This window comes from Rattus rattus, chromosome 14 (genome assembly GCF_011064425.1).
Source record: "Rattus rattus isolate New Zealand chromosome 14, Rrattus_CSIRO_v1, whole genome shotgun sequence".
In the NCBI taxonomy this organism is placed as follows: domain Eukaryota; kingdom Metazoa; phylum Chordata; class Mammalia; order Rodentia; family Muridae; genus Rattus; species Rattus rattus.
In genome coordinates this window covers 33766223-33778704 of record NC_046167.1, presented here as the reverse complement: position 1 = coordinate 33778704, position 12482 = coordinate 33766223, and the positions used below count along the sequence as shown (strand labels likewise).

Genomic DNA, 12482 nt, shown 5'->3' with positions numbered 1-12482 from the left:
ATAAGGTTATTTAGAATGGTCCCATTTAATGACTTTAAACCTTACTTTATCTGCAAGGCCCCTTCCAAAATAATCATATTTACAAGTTCCAAGAATACAGATATATTTTATGAGGTTATCATTCAATTAACTGTCCTGAAAAAATAGTTATTGTAGCTGATGATAGGGTCCTTGGGAATATATATTGAAATGGATGTTGAAAATGGAACCAACTATCCTTCAAAAGTTAAATACCCTTCATTAGAGGGTGGGTGGAGCACTGTAAGTCACCCAGGTATTCAGGAGAGCGTGCTCAGAGGTTTTAGAAAAGCAATATCAGGACTATGGATGTAACTACTATTACTTTTAGAAAAACTGGATAAAAGCTGATGGTCACCAGTCACTAATTTGAAGTGAATGAGAAAGCCAAAGGGACTTCTCTGTCAGCCTATGAAAGGATCCCTGCATCAAAGGTAAAATAGTCTAGGGCCAGCCCCGGGATTTTTTTAAAGGGTAGTCAAGTTCCATGGAACCTTTGTAGTCAGTTAAGTTTAGGGCAGGGCCCTGATTGAGAAATAATGAGATCACTAATGTGTTAACAATATATCCAAGCTGTTGCACACTAACTTCTGTGCAATTTCCCTAGTGTTCCTTGACACTACAGAAATGGCCACTTCTTACAAAAATCTAAACCCTCTCTTAAAGACAATGTACTGGATTACTCCTAAAACATTACATTCTCTTTCATTAGTACCCTGCCCTGGTTAACTTGAACTGTACATTTGATACAATTTAGAATAATTTGGAAAGATAGTATCAGTGAGTAAATTTTAAGTTCAGATTATCCTCATGTATTTTTGTGGGGGATTGTCTTAATTGGATATTGAGAAGGGTCTCACCTACTACTAGCAGTGCCATTGCTAGTCCTCAGTGGTATAAAAAAGCTAGCTGAGCATCATCCTGTTTACCTGCCAGCCAACATCATCTTCCATGGTTCTTGTTGCATTTCTTTGGTTTGAGCTGAATTCATTGGTTACAGGTAATGCTGTATGGAAGGTGTGGAGAGGCAGCATGGGTACCTTCAGTTCTCTCTGCTCTAGAGTGAATATGATGTGTCTAGGTGCTTAAGTTCTTGCCTTGACTTACCCTCAGTGATGGCTGAAACCTAGAATTGTAGACCAAATAAGTCTTTCTTCCTTTAAAGGTCTTTAAACCTTTTCTTCCTTTTGATGAGGATCTTCTGTCACAGCAACAAACATGGAACTAGAACACTTCTCTTCTTAGTTACCAAAACAATTTCTGATTTCATATGAAAATATATTCAAGCTAAAAAAGTGCTAATCCAGGTTAGAAGGAGGGGTAGACACCGCCCCCCAAAGATGCAGATTTAGCCACATGTGGTGACAGGAGGCTAAGGGACCAGTTAGGATGTGGAGGGTGCTGCCTTAAAGGGGTTGTAGCATAAAATGGATAAGACAAGGGTTTTCTAATATGGATATTCTTATTATGGTAGAAAAGAATGGCCTTAGCAAGGACCCTGAGTGCTGTTGGTTAGCCCTGGGTTTCTAGAATTTCACCAAGTACTTCTTCTTAAGCATTCTAAAATGTGTGATGCTTGGTAATACCTCAGAATCTTTAGTGTAATTTTAGAAGTCCAGCTTATTCCTGCCTGGTTTTCAAAGGCCATATCATTATAGTATCATAAATTAGCTTATTGTTTTAGTTCACTATTTATCATTTATTCATTCAAAGACTTTGTTATTATTTTTTGTATTTTTTATTATGGATTACAGTAATCATCATGCTAAAGAAGAAAACAAATAAAACAAAAATAATGTTGGTGGTTTTTTGTTTGTTTGTGTGTGTGCGTTTTGTTTTTTGTGAGAAGTGCCCATTCTAAGGTAGATGTTTTTGGGCAAGGGCAGGAGGCAGCCACATTATTCACCAAACTATCACAAGAATAATCTCTAGGTTCCTAATTCTCTTCTCCTTGGAAACCGCTTGAGTTAGGCTCTCACAATGTACACTGCTGCCAGCACTATTTTCTTCCCTGATCCAGCTAGGATGGTCCACTCAGCTCCACTCAAAGTCTTCAACTGCTTTTCTAATCGAAAACCAAAAATGTCCACATTTTACCAAGAAAAATGATCAGTACTGTCACAGTTATCCCCGAGTCTCTGGTACCAACTTTTGTCTTACTTAAGATTTCGTTGCTGTGAAGAGACAGCATGGCCATGGCAATTTTTATAAAGGGAAATATTAACTGAGACTTGCTTACTGTTTCAGAAGTTCAGCCCATTCTCATGTCAGGAAGTAGGGCAGCATCCAGGCAGACATGGTACTTGAGAGACTGCTGAGATTTCTACATCAGATCAGCAGGCAGCAGGAAGAGACTAAAGCCACTGCCACTGGGCCAGGCTTGGGCTTTTGGAATCTCAAACCCACTCCCCAGTGACACCCTTCCTCCAACAATGCCACACCTCCTAATAGTGCCACTCCCTGGGCCGAGCATATGCAAACCACCACAGTAACATTCACTGGATTCCAAGTTTGCTATTGAGGAGATGGATTTCTGAAATCACAAACTATCTGAGAAATTATTTGATTATGACATTGGAGTATATATTTGAGTTGGGTTTTGAATCGACTGACCATACCACTAGGTATGCTCAGAATTGGATAAAAACGCTCAATGTTAGTGGTGTCATGGTTTTTCCTCTGGGAAGATGACATCCCAAATGCAAACCCATCAGTAGTGTTCGTTTGAACCTGTACTTTGTTTTTTCGTTTTGCACAGGAACTCTGTCCACAGTGCCATGGATACACCATGAATTTAGGTTAGGGAAATTTGACATTGACTAAACTAGGGCTCCCATGCTTAGTAAATTTCTTCACCTTTCTAAGGAAGGATGTTCATGGCCCTTTATAGACTTAAAAAAAGAGAACGAAAAGAGAGCATTATGTTTATAATTGCCACAGGGAAAAGTATTCTAGGAATTGAAAGGGAAGACATTGCTTTCCAATGTCACAACTACTCAAAGTATCTGTAAGCGAAATATAGAGCAGTGTTCACAACCTTGTGAGTCCTACAGCCTTGCTATATGTGAGTCCTACGGTCTTACTCTATGCGAGTTCTGGGTGTGGTATCTTACCTCCCTCTAAAGTTTGTTCCCAAGCTAGCTCTGAAAGCCTAACAAAAAACCAATTTCTTCTCCCCAATTTTAATTTTTATTCAAGTACAAGCTCTTACTTAATTTAAAATTAAAAAAAATGTTAACTGATGTTAATAAATTTCCTCTCTGTGATAGCTGAAATGGAATGGATGCTTTACAAGCTGAGAGGACACAAATGCAGCTTTCAGAAAAGTTTCAGAAGTCTGAAAAAAATCAAAGGAATACTACAGTCAGCAAACCCTCTAGATGTGGCTTACTGAGGAGATGATTCAGGGGGTTTCTCATGCTAGGTTGGAAGATTTTGTTTGGCATGTCCCCTAAGGGAGACCTAGATCAATAGAAAGGAATTGAGGTTGGTGCAAAGTAAACCAGTCTAACAGCTGTAAGGCCTGAAGTTTTCCCCTCAGAGAAATGATCAACATCTATTCCCTGGTGACTTTCCTCTTTCCTCTCTTCTTTCTATCATTTGCATTTTTTCCCAGATGAGTATGTACCCATGTGTTGTAATCACTCATTCTCTAACTCCTTCTCCTACTTTATATGAGTATAAGCTTGATCTCATTATCTGCTGTAGTGGTATCATATAAAGTTAGAAACATTAAACTAACATTCTAAGGAGAAAAACAGAATTAAGGCCATTGAGGTTCTGGTCATAACATTTTAACAACACATTAATGTATAACACAGAGTACACACACACACATACACACACACACACACACACACACACACACACACTTTTTAGGAGACAGATCACACAGCCTTCTTGGGTTTAGGGACACCAGACAGCCTTTTAGCCAGTATGCATAGAGGATCTTTTAAACACTAAAATCGTTATGAAGGGTATGAACATGCAACATGCATGGGATTAGATTCATAGTGAAGAAGGACTTACTTAAAACATCAGAGCTAAAGCAGGAGAGCAGATTGGAGCTGTGTTGAGTCTCTGCTCAAATCCTGGTTGTCAAGGCACTCATATCTCCCTCAGTCAGCACATCTGTAAATGGCCATGAGAACATGGAGAGTTTATTTTGTGTTTTCAAATGGTGAGTTCAAACATCGAGTTACAAATGCTAACTAGACAGCTCTATAGATATGGGTGGTAATGTGATTAAGTATATACAAGCATATATGACATAATTACCATTCATTTCTAATTTCTTCTTGCCCCTTGTATCTATACAGTATGGATCAAGGAAGACATTAGGTAACTACTTTATATTTAGATGGATACAAATTGCTGGTGGTTGTACTTCTAAAAAGGGTGAGATAGTTTGTGCTTAACCCAAACAATTTATGAATTTGAACATATGACCCAGTAGGCAACCTCATGTGTATCTTAGGCACCCTAAAGACAGGAACACACCCAGGATGTCAGAGGATGAATGACAGAATATTTTCTGGCGATGACAAAGGCACTCCTATAAAAAGAACAACATAATATGACACATCCTACCTTCAACTCTTAATATGTGTCCTGATCAAAAGAGGAGTTTCTACATGACAAGAAAGATGCAAAGTTAACCACATGGCCAGCCCATGCTAGCGTGGAAGGGGCAGAGAGCCCCTGAGGCCAAGGACAAAAGGAAGATGAACCAGGTCAAGGGAAGGCAGATTTCTGAGTATACCCTTTATTCACATGGACAGAAAGCTAGATTTTAGTTTCTTTGTACTAAGACTCTTGAGAACTGACATGACTATGAAAGAAAATGAAGAAATTCTACCCACAAGACTTGAGAAGCAACAAGATTTGTCATAATTAATACACAAAGATTAAATTTGTACTGAGTGTAGGAGCCCAAACCGTAGGAAGGAGCAGCCTTGAGCAAATGTTTTTGACATGAGCAAGGCCTGTCTAAGACTCCAAAAGCAAATGGTCCATGGGAAATTGACAAAGTTGTTACACATATGGGCCAGGTTAGGAACTGCAAAGCTTTCTCTGGGAGCCAGAATGAGTATGAACAACTGATCAGACTAGCAACTGTGACTTTCTCCTCATATGTTTATGGACTAGGGCTGTTCCTACAGAGACCTCCTACAAAGAATAGCTGACTGCTCCCTGAATGCTATACATAGTAAATATGCCAAGGTTCCAGTTAAAGCAGTTAAAGAAACTCACATGATCCCAGCTTTGTTTAACATATGACCCTGCGTATGCTTTTTCTTCATTCCCTTGTTGCTCCTAGCTAAGCTAGGGTACAGGGTCTCAAGTACCATGTATGTGACATGGTCCCAAACCTAACAGTTCTATCATGAGAATTTGTAGCAGAGTTTTAAAAGCAAGCTGATAAAATTCCTGAGTGTCAGTTGGATCAGTCCTTTCAGTGATAGTACCAGAAGCAATCACGGTTTTCACAGGAACTCTCATCCTCACAAAGGATGAATGCTAATAAAACAAACTATGATTTAAAAATATTAGGAAGACATGACTTAAGTGGTAAGTGTAAGAATTAGCATGCTGGTGTTTAATACAAAAGTAGAAGGAGTAGGAAATATTTTTGAAATTAAAAATAAAAAAGGAACATAAATTGTAATGTAAGAATATAGCATTACTAACAAAGAAAAGTCTAATTTTAAAGAAACTTGGGCTGGAGAGATGGCTAAGTGATTAAGAGCACTGGCTGCTCTTCCAGAGGTTCTGAGTTCAATTTCCAGCAACCATATGATGTCTCACAACCAACTGTAACAGAATCTGATGCCCTCTTCTGGTGTGCAAGTGTACATGCAGGCAGAACTCTGTATACATAATAAATAAATACATACATAAATACTTAAAGAGAAGCTTGAAGCTCTACAGCAGAAAATATTGAGATCTTTACATGATTTGACATTTGATGGTTGATTTAAATATCAGGCTAGATACTTTTGAAAAGAGATTCAGTAATCTGGAAAATTGTTTTTAAAAATATCCAAAATGTAGTATAGAATTACAGTGGAGTTTGTATTGAAACCAAATATCTAATACTAGGTCATATTAACATAGGACAATGAAGCAAATTGGAGTTAAATATTTGAAGTTTATGGTTCAGGCAACAGGTATTAAATTGCTAATGTTGATCAAATATTTAGCTAATTTTTTAAATTATAAAATTATATGTGAAGTAATGCCTTTCGTTATGGCATTTACACATGCACACACAGACATAGATTTATTTTCTGCCTCCCTCTTCCCTGTTGTTCCTTTGGTCCTCTTCTTTCCCCCAGTCCTCCCTCTGCTTTCCTGTCTCTAGCCTTCCACTTCCACTCTTTCCTGTTTTCTTCTCCTCATCCTGCCCCTAACACTTCTATTTCACATCTCTGATCTCACTTCTATTTTCATAGCTTATTCCTTTTATTGCAAGTATATAAAAATTAAATTCTGGGATATGCATGTGAGAAAAAAAACATAAGACATTGTCTTCTAAGTCTGGCATTCTTTGCCTAAGATGATAATTTCCAGTTTCTTCTATTTTTCCAGAAACTTCCATTGTTTCATTTTTCTATGTGGATGGATGGAAATTATTTGTTCTTGCAATCAAAATGGTTAAAAACAAGAAGACAAGTGACTGGGGTGGAGAATAGAATATTGATGAATGTCTCTCAAAAGACTGAAAGTTAAACTACTACATGAAAAAGAGAGGGAACCCTGGACCTTGGGGGTCCCAAGTGTCTTTGTTACACTTGGGTATCTCTGAGACTCTCGAGGTTATGCTTCTGAAATGACACGTGATGGTCTCTAGAGTCATTTTAATGAGAAACTCAGGGTGAGGCAACTGTGCCAGAAACTCTAGATTAGAACGTTACCTTCAAGGTATGTAATATCAGACCAAGCTCTCTAGAAAGGCAGGAAGCTAGAAGCTTTATTTAAGTGCTACACTAGTAATGCAAATGGCCCTGGTATGCAGTGACTTCCCAAGGAATCCTCAACCCAGCTTGAGTGAGACTGCTACATTGGCACAACTCTGTCACACTCTGGAAGACAGAGAAGCCACATAAGTGGGACACTTCCAGACAGTTTGGGACATTTTCTCTTGGCTAATCTTTTTGTTCTTAATTTTTAACTTTGCTCATTGGCATTGCATTTATTTGTATTTATTTATATGTAGTATTGTATATATACAGGATGCATATATGCAAATTGCAAGCTAAGTTCAATGATATATAGATGTATTATAATATTGTGTTCAATGATATATAGATGTATTATATTGTGCTTTGCTTGTACTTCAGTCCATTCTTGGCTTTTTGTTTTCACTTGTTGAATTTCTTTACAAATTCTAGGTTTATCTGCTGTCAGACATGTAGTTGACAAATATCTTCTCCCATATTGTGAGCTGCTTCTTCACTGCTGATAGTTGTTTGTGTGTGTGTGTGTGGGGGGTTGGCTGTATAGAAGCTTTTATGTTTTGTACAATCTCATTTGTAATGTTTACAATTATTTCCTGAGCTGAGAGGCATTTTCAGCAAGTCCTTGCTCTTGCCTACTTCTTAAAGCAATTTCCCTTAGTTGTCTCAGTTTCAGCTTCTACATGAAGGCTTTTGATCCATTTTTTTTTCCAACTGATTTTATACTGGGTAAGAAGAGCAAATGTTTAATTCTTCTGTACGTATATATCTAATATTCTTAGAACTATTTGCTGAAGAGGTTCTCTTTTTCTGCAATGTGTATTTTTGACATCTTTGTAAAAAAAGCTGGGTTGTTACCGACTGGGTTTTCAGTTATATTCCAGTGTTACGTGTCTGTTTTTATGATGGCGCTGTGCTATTCTTCTCATTATGGCTCTACGGTACAACTTGACATAAGATGTGTGACACTTCTGCCATTGTTCTTTGTGTTTAAGACTGCCATAGCTATTCAGGGTATTTTTGTGTTTTTATTCAGACTTTATAATTTCTTTTCCTAGTATTGTGACAATGCCATTGGGTTTTGATGAAGATTGTCTTGACTCTGTTTTATGTAGTACAGCCATGTTCAAAGCAAATCTGTTGATACATCAGTATGCTAAAGGAAATCCTTCCAAATGCTTGTGTCTTCTTTCGTTTCTTTCTTTTTTTCTCTCTTTTTTGACATTTTAAAAATTATTGCAGAGGTCTTTTACTTCCTCGCTTAGTTTACTTGGCTAGGTATTTTACTGAAGGTATTGTGAAAGCTTGAAAAGTTCAACTTACGCTTTAAAACATGTTTTGAAGAATAAAGCAGCAGCCTTTCAGTTGGAGAGGTATTGGAGACTTGCCAAATTTCCAAATCATTCTTTGTGACATGATCTGATTTCTATGAAGAGAGATGACATTTCCTATTTTACTACAACATCTCTGGGTGTTTAAGGAACTAGAAATGGGACTCAGGAAAATAAAATCTCGCTTCTCCTTCTGAAGAAGCTTACATCTGCTTGGTTTCTTTCTTTTTAGCTAATTATAAATAGCTTCAATATCTTCCTGTTTGTAACTCAAACCTGAACAGTATTGTCTTTTTGTACATTTACATTTCAAATGTTATCCCCTTTCCCCAGTTTCCTGTCCATAAAGCCCCTATCACATCCCACTTCCCACTGCTTCTATGAGGGTGTTCCTCCAGACAACCACCCACCACTCCCCGCTGCCCTGCCCTGATATTCAACTATCCTGGGGGGGGGGGAGGTCCAGCCGTGGCAGGCCCAAGGGTTTCGCCTCCCATTGGTGCTCAACAAGGCCATCCTCTGCTAAATATGCAGCTGGAGCCCTGGGTCTGTCCATGTGTACTCTTTGGATGGTGGTATAGTCCCTGGGAGCTCTGGTTGTTTGGTATTGTTGTTCTTCTGGGGTTGCAAACCCCTTCAACTCCTTCAATCCTTTCTCTAACTCCTCCGATGGGGACTCCATTCTCAGTTCGAGGTTGACTACGAGCATTTGCCTCTGTATTTGTCATGCTCTGGCAGAGCCTCTCAGGAGACAGCTATATCAGTCTCCTGTTAGCAGTGTTCTTCTTGGCAACAACAATATTGTCTGGGTTTGTTGGCTGTATGTATATGGGCTGGATCCCTAGGTGGGGCAGGCTCTGAACGGCCATTCCTTCAGTCTCTGCTCCAAACTCTGTCTCCATATCTCCTCCTATGAATATTTTTGTTGCCCCTTATAAAAAGGACTGAAGCATTCACACTTTGGTCGTCCTTCTTCTTGAGTTTCATGTGGTCTGTGGATTGTATCATTGGTAGTCTGAGTTTTGGGCTAAAATCCACTTATTAATGAGCACATAACATGTGGTTCTTTTTTTTTTTGATTTTTTTTGTGTGACCTCACCAGGATACTATTTTCTATGAATTTGCCTATGAACTTCCTGAAGTCATTGTTTTTAATAGCTGAGAAGTACTCCATTGTGTAGATGTACCACATTTTATGTATCTATTTCTCTGTTGACAGACAACTGAGTTCATTCCAACTTCTGGCTATTATAAATAAGGATGCTATGAACATAGGGAAGCATGTGTCCTTGTAATATATTGGAGCATCATTTGGGTATAGGAGTGGTATAGCTGGGTCCTCAGGTAGTACTATGTCCAGTTTTCTGAGGAACCACCAGACTGATTTCCAGAGTGGTTGTACCAGCTCACAATTCCATCAACAATGGAGGAGTGTTCCTATTTCTCCACATCCTCGCCAGCATCTGCTGTCACCTGAGTTTTTGATCTTAGCCATTCTGACTGGTGTGAGGTGGTATCTCAGGGTTGTTTTGATGTGCATTTCTCTGATGACTAAGGATGTTTAACATTTCTTTAGGTGTTTCTCAGTCATTCAATATTCCTCAGCTGTGAATTCCTTGTTTAGCTCTGTACCCCATTTTCAATAGGGTTATTTGACTATCTGGATTCTAACTTCTTGAGTTATTTGTATATATTAGATATTAGCTCTCTGTCAGATTTGTAAAGATCTTTTCCCAGTCTGTTGGTTACCATTTTGTCTGAATGACAGTGTTTTTGCCTTACAGAAGCTTTGTAATTTTATGAAGTCCCATTTATCGATTCTTGATCTTAAAGCATAAGCCATTTGTGTTCTGTTCAAGAAATTTTCTCCAGTACCCATGTGTTCGAGATTCTTCCCTAATTTTTCTTCTGTTAGTTTGATTGTGTCTGGTTTGATGTGGAGGTCCTTAATCTACTTGGACTTGAGCTTTGTACAGAGCAGTAAGAATGGGTTGATTTGCATTCTCCTACATGCTGACCTCCAGCTCAAAGAGCACCATTTGTTGAAAATGCTATCTCTCCCCCCTGGATAGTTTTAGCTCCTTTGTCAAAGATCAAGTGACCACAGGGGTGTAGGCTCATTTCTGGGTCTTCAATTTTATTCCATCGATCTACCTGCCTGTCTCTGTACCAATACCATACAGTTTTTCTCACTATTGCTCTGTAATACTGCTTCAGGTCAGGGATGGTGATTCCCCCAGAAGTTCTTTTATTATTGAGTATAGTTTTCGCTATCCTGGGTTTTTGTTATTCCAAATGAATTTGCAAATTGCCCTTTCTCTCTCTACAAAGAATTGAGTACGAATTTTGATGGGGATTGCATTGAATCTATAGATTGGTTTTGGCAAAATGGCCATTTTTACTATATTAATCCTGCTAATCCATGAGCATGTGAGATCTTAACATCTTCTGATATCCTCTTCAATTTCTTTCTTCAGAGACTTGAAATTCTCATCAAACAGATCTTTCATTTGCTTGGTTAGAGTCACACAAAGGTATTTTATGTTATTTGTGACTCTTGTGAAGGGTCTCATTTTCCTAATTTCTTTCTCAGCCTGTTTATCCTTTGAGCAAAGGAAGACTACCAATTCGTTTGAGTTAATTTTAAATCCAGCCACTTTGCTGAAGTTGTTTATCAGGCTTAGTAGTTCTCTGGTGGAACTTTTGAGGTCACTTAAGTATACTATCATATCATCTGCAAATAGTGATATTTTGATTTCTTCCTTTCCCATTTGTATCTCTTTGACCTCCTTTTGTTGTCTGATTGCTCTGGCTAGCACTTTGAGTACTATATTGAATAAGTAGGGAAAGAGCAGGCAGCCTTGTTTAGTCCCTGATTTTAGTAGAATTGCTTCAAGTATCTCTCCATTTCATTTGAGGTTGGCTACTCGTTTGCTGTATATTGCTTTTACTATGTTTGGGTATGGGCCTGAATAAATGATATTTCCAGGACTTCTAACATGAAGGGGTGTTGAATATTGTCAAATGCTTTCTCTGCATCTAATGAGATGATCATGTGGTTTTTCTCTTTGAGTTTATGTACATAGTGGATTACATTGATGGATTTCCATATGCTAAACCATCCCTGTAACCCTGGGATGAAGCCTACTTTATCATGATGGATGATCGTTTTGATATGTTGTTGAATTTGGTTTGCGAGAATTTTATTATTTTTGTGTCGACATTCGTAAGGGAAATTGGTCCGAAGTTCTCTTTCTTTGTTGCATCTTTGTGTGGTTTAGGTATAAGTGTAATTTTGGTTTCAGAGAATTGGGGAATGCTCCTTATGTTTCTATTTTGTGTAATAGTTTGGACAGTATTGATGTGAGGTCTTCTATGAAGGTCTGATAGATTTTTCCACTAAATACATCTGGTTCTGGGCTTTGTTTGGTTGGGAGATTTTTAATAACTGCTTCTATTTCTTAGGAATTATGTGACTGTTTAGATAGTATATCTTATCCTGATTTAATTTTGGTACCTGCTATCTGTCTAGAAAATTGTCCATTTCATCCAGATTTTCCAGTTTTGTTGAATATAGGCCTTTGTAGTAGGATCTGGTGATTTTTTTGAATTTCCTCTGATTCTGTAGTTATGTCTCCCTTTTCATTTCTGATTTTGTTAATTTGGATACACTCTCTGTGTTCTCTGGTTAGTCTGGCTAAGAGTTTATCTATCTTGCTGATTTTTTTGTATAATTCTTTTTGTTTCTACTTGGTTGATTTCAGCCCTGAGTTTGTTTATTTCCTGTCATTTACTCCTCTTAGGTGTATTTGCTTCTTTTAATTCTAGAGCTTTTAGGTGTGCTGTCAAGCTGCTAATGTATGCTCTCTCCAGTTTCTATTTAGAGGCACTCAGATACATGAGTTTTCCTCTTAGCACTGCTTTCATTGTGTCCCATAAGTTTGGTTACCTTGTGCCTTCATTTTTATTAAATTTTAAAGTCTTTAATTTCTTTCTTTATTTCTTCCTTGATCAAGTTATCATTGAGTAAAGCATTTTTCTACTTCCAAGTATATGTGGGCTTTCTGTAGTTTTTGTTGTTATTGAAGACCAGCCTTACTCCATTGTGATCTGATAGGATGCATGGGATAATTTCAATCTTCTTGTGTCTGTTGAGCCCTGTTTTGTGTCTGAT

The 12482-nt window shown here is 38.0% G+C and overlaps 1 long non-coding RNA gene across 1 annotated transcript in view; it reads right to left on the bottom strand.

Annotated features, from left to right (window-relative positions):
- LOC116883720 overlaps nucleotides 1-12482 on the bottom strand; it is a 177548-nt gene that overhangs the window by 124544 nt on the left and 40522 nt on the right. Inside the window, exon 2 of the long non-coding RNA XR_004385778.1 lies at nucleotides 4048-4149. This is a non-coding gene — a long non-coding RNA (uncharacterized LOC116883720). The remainder of the gene's footprint in view (nucleotides 1-4047; nucleotides 4150-12482) is intronic.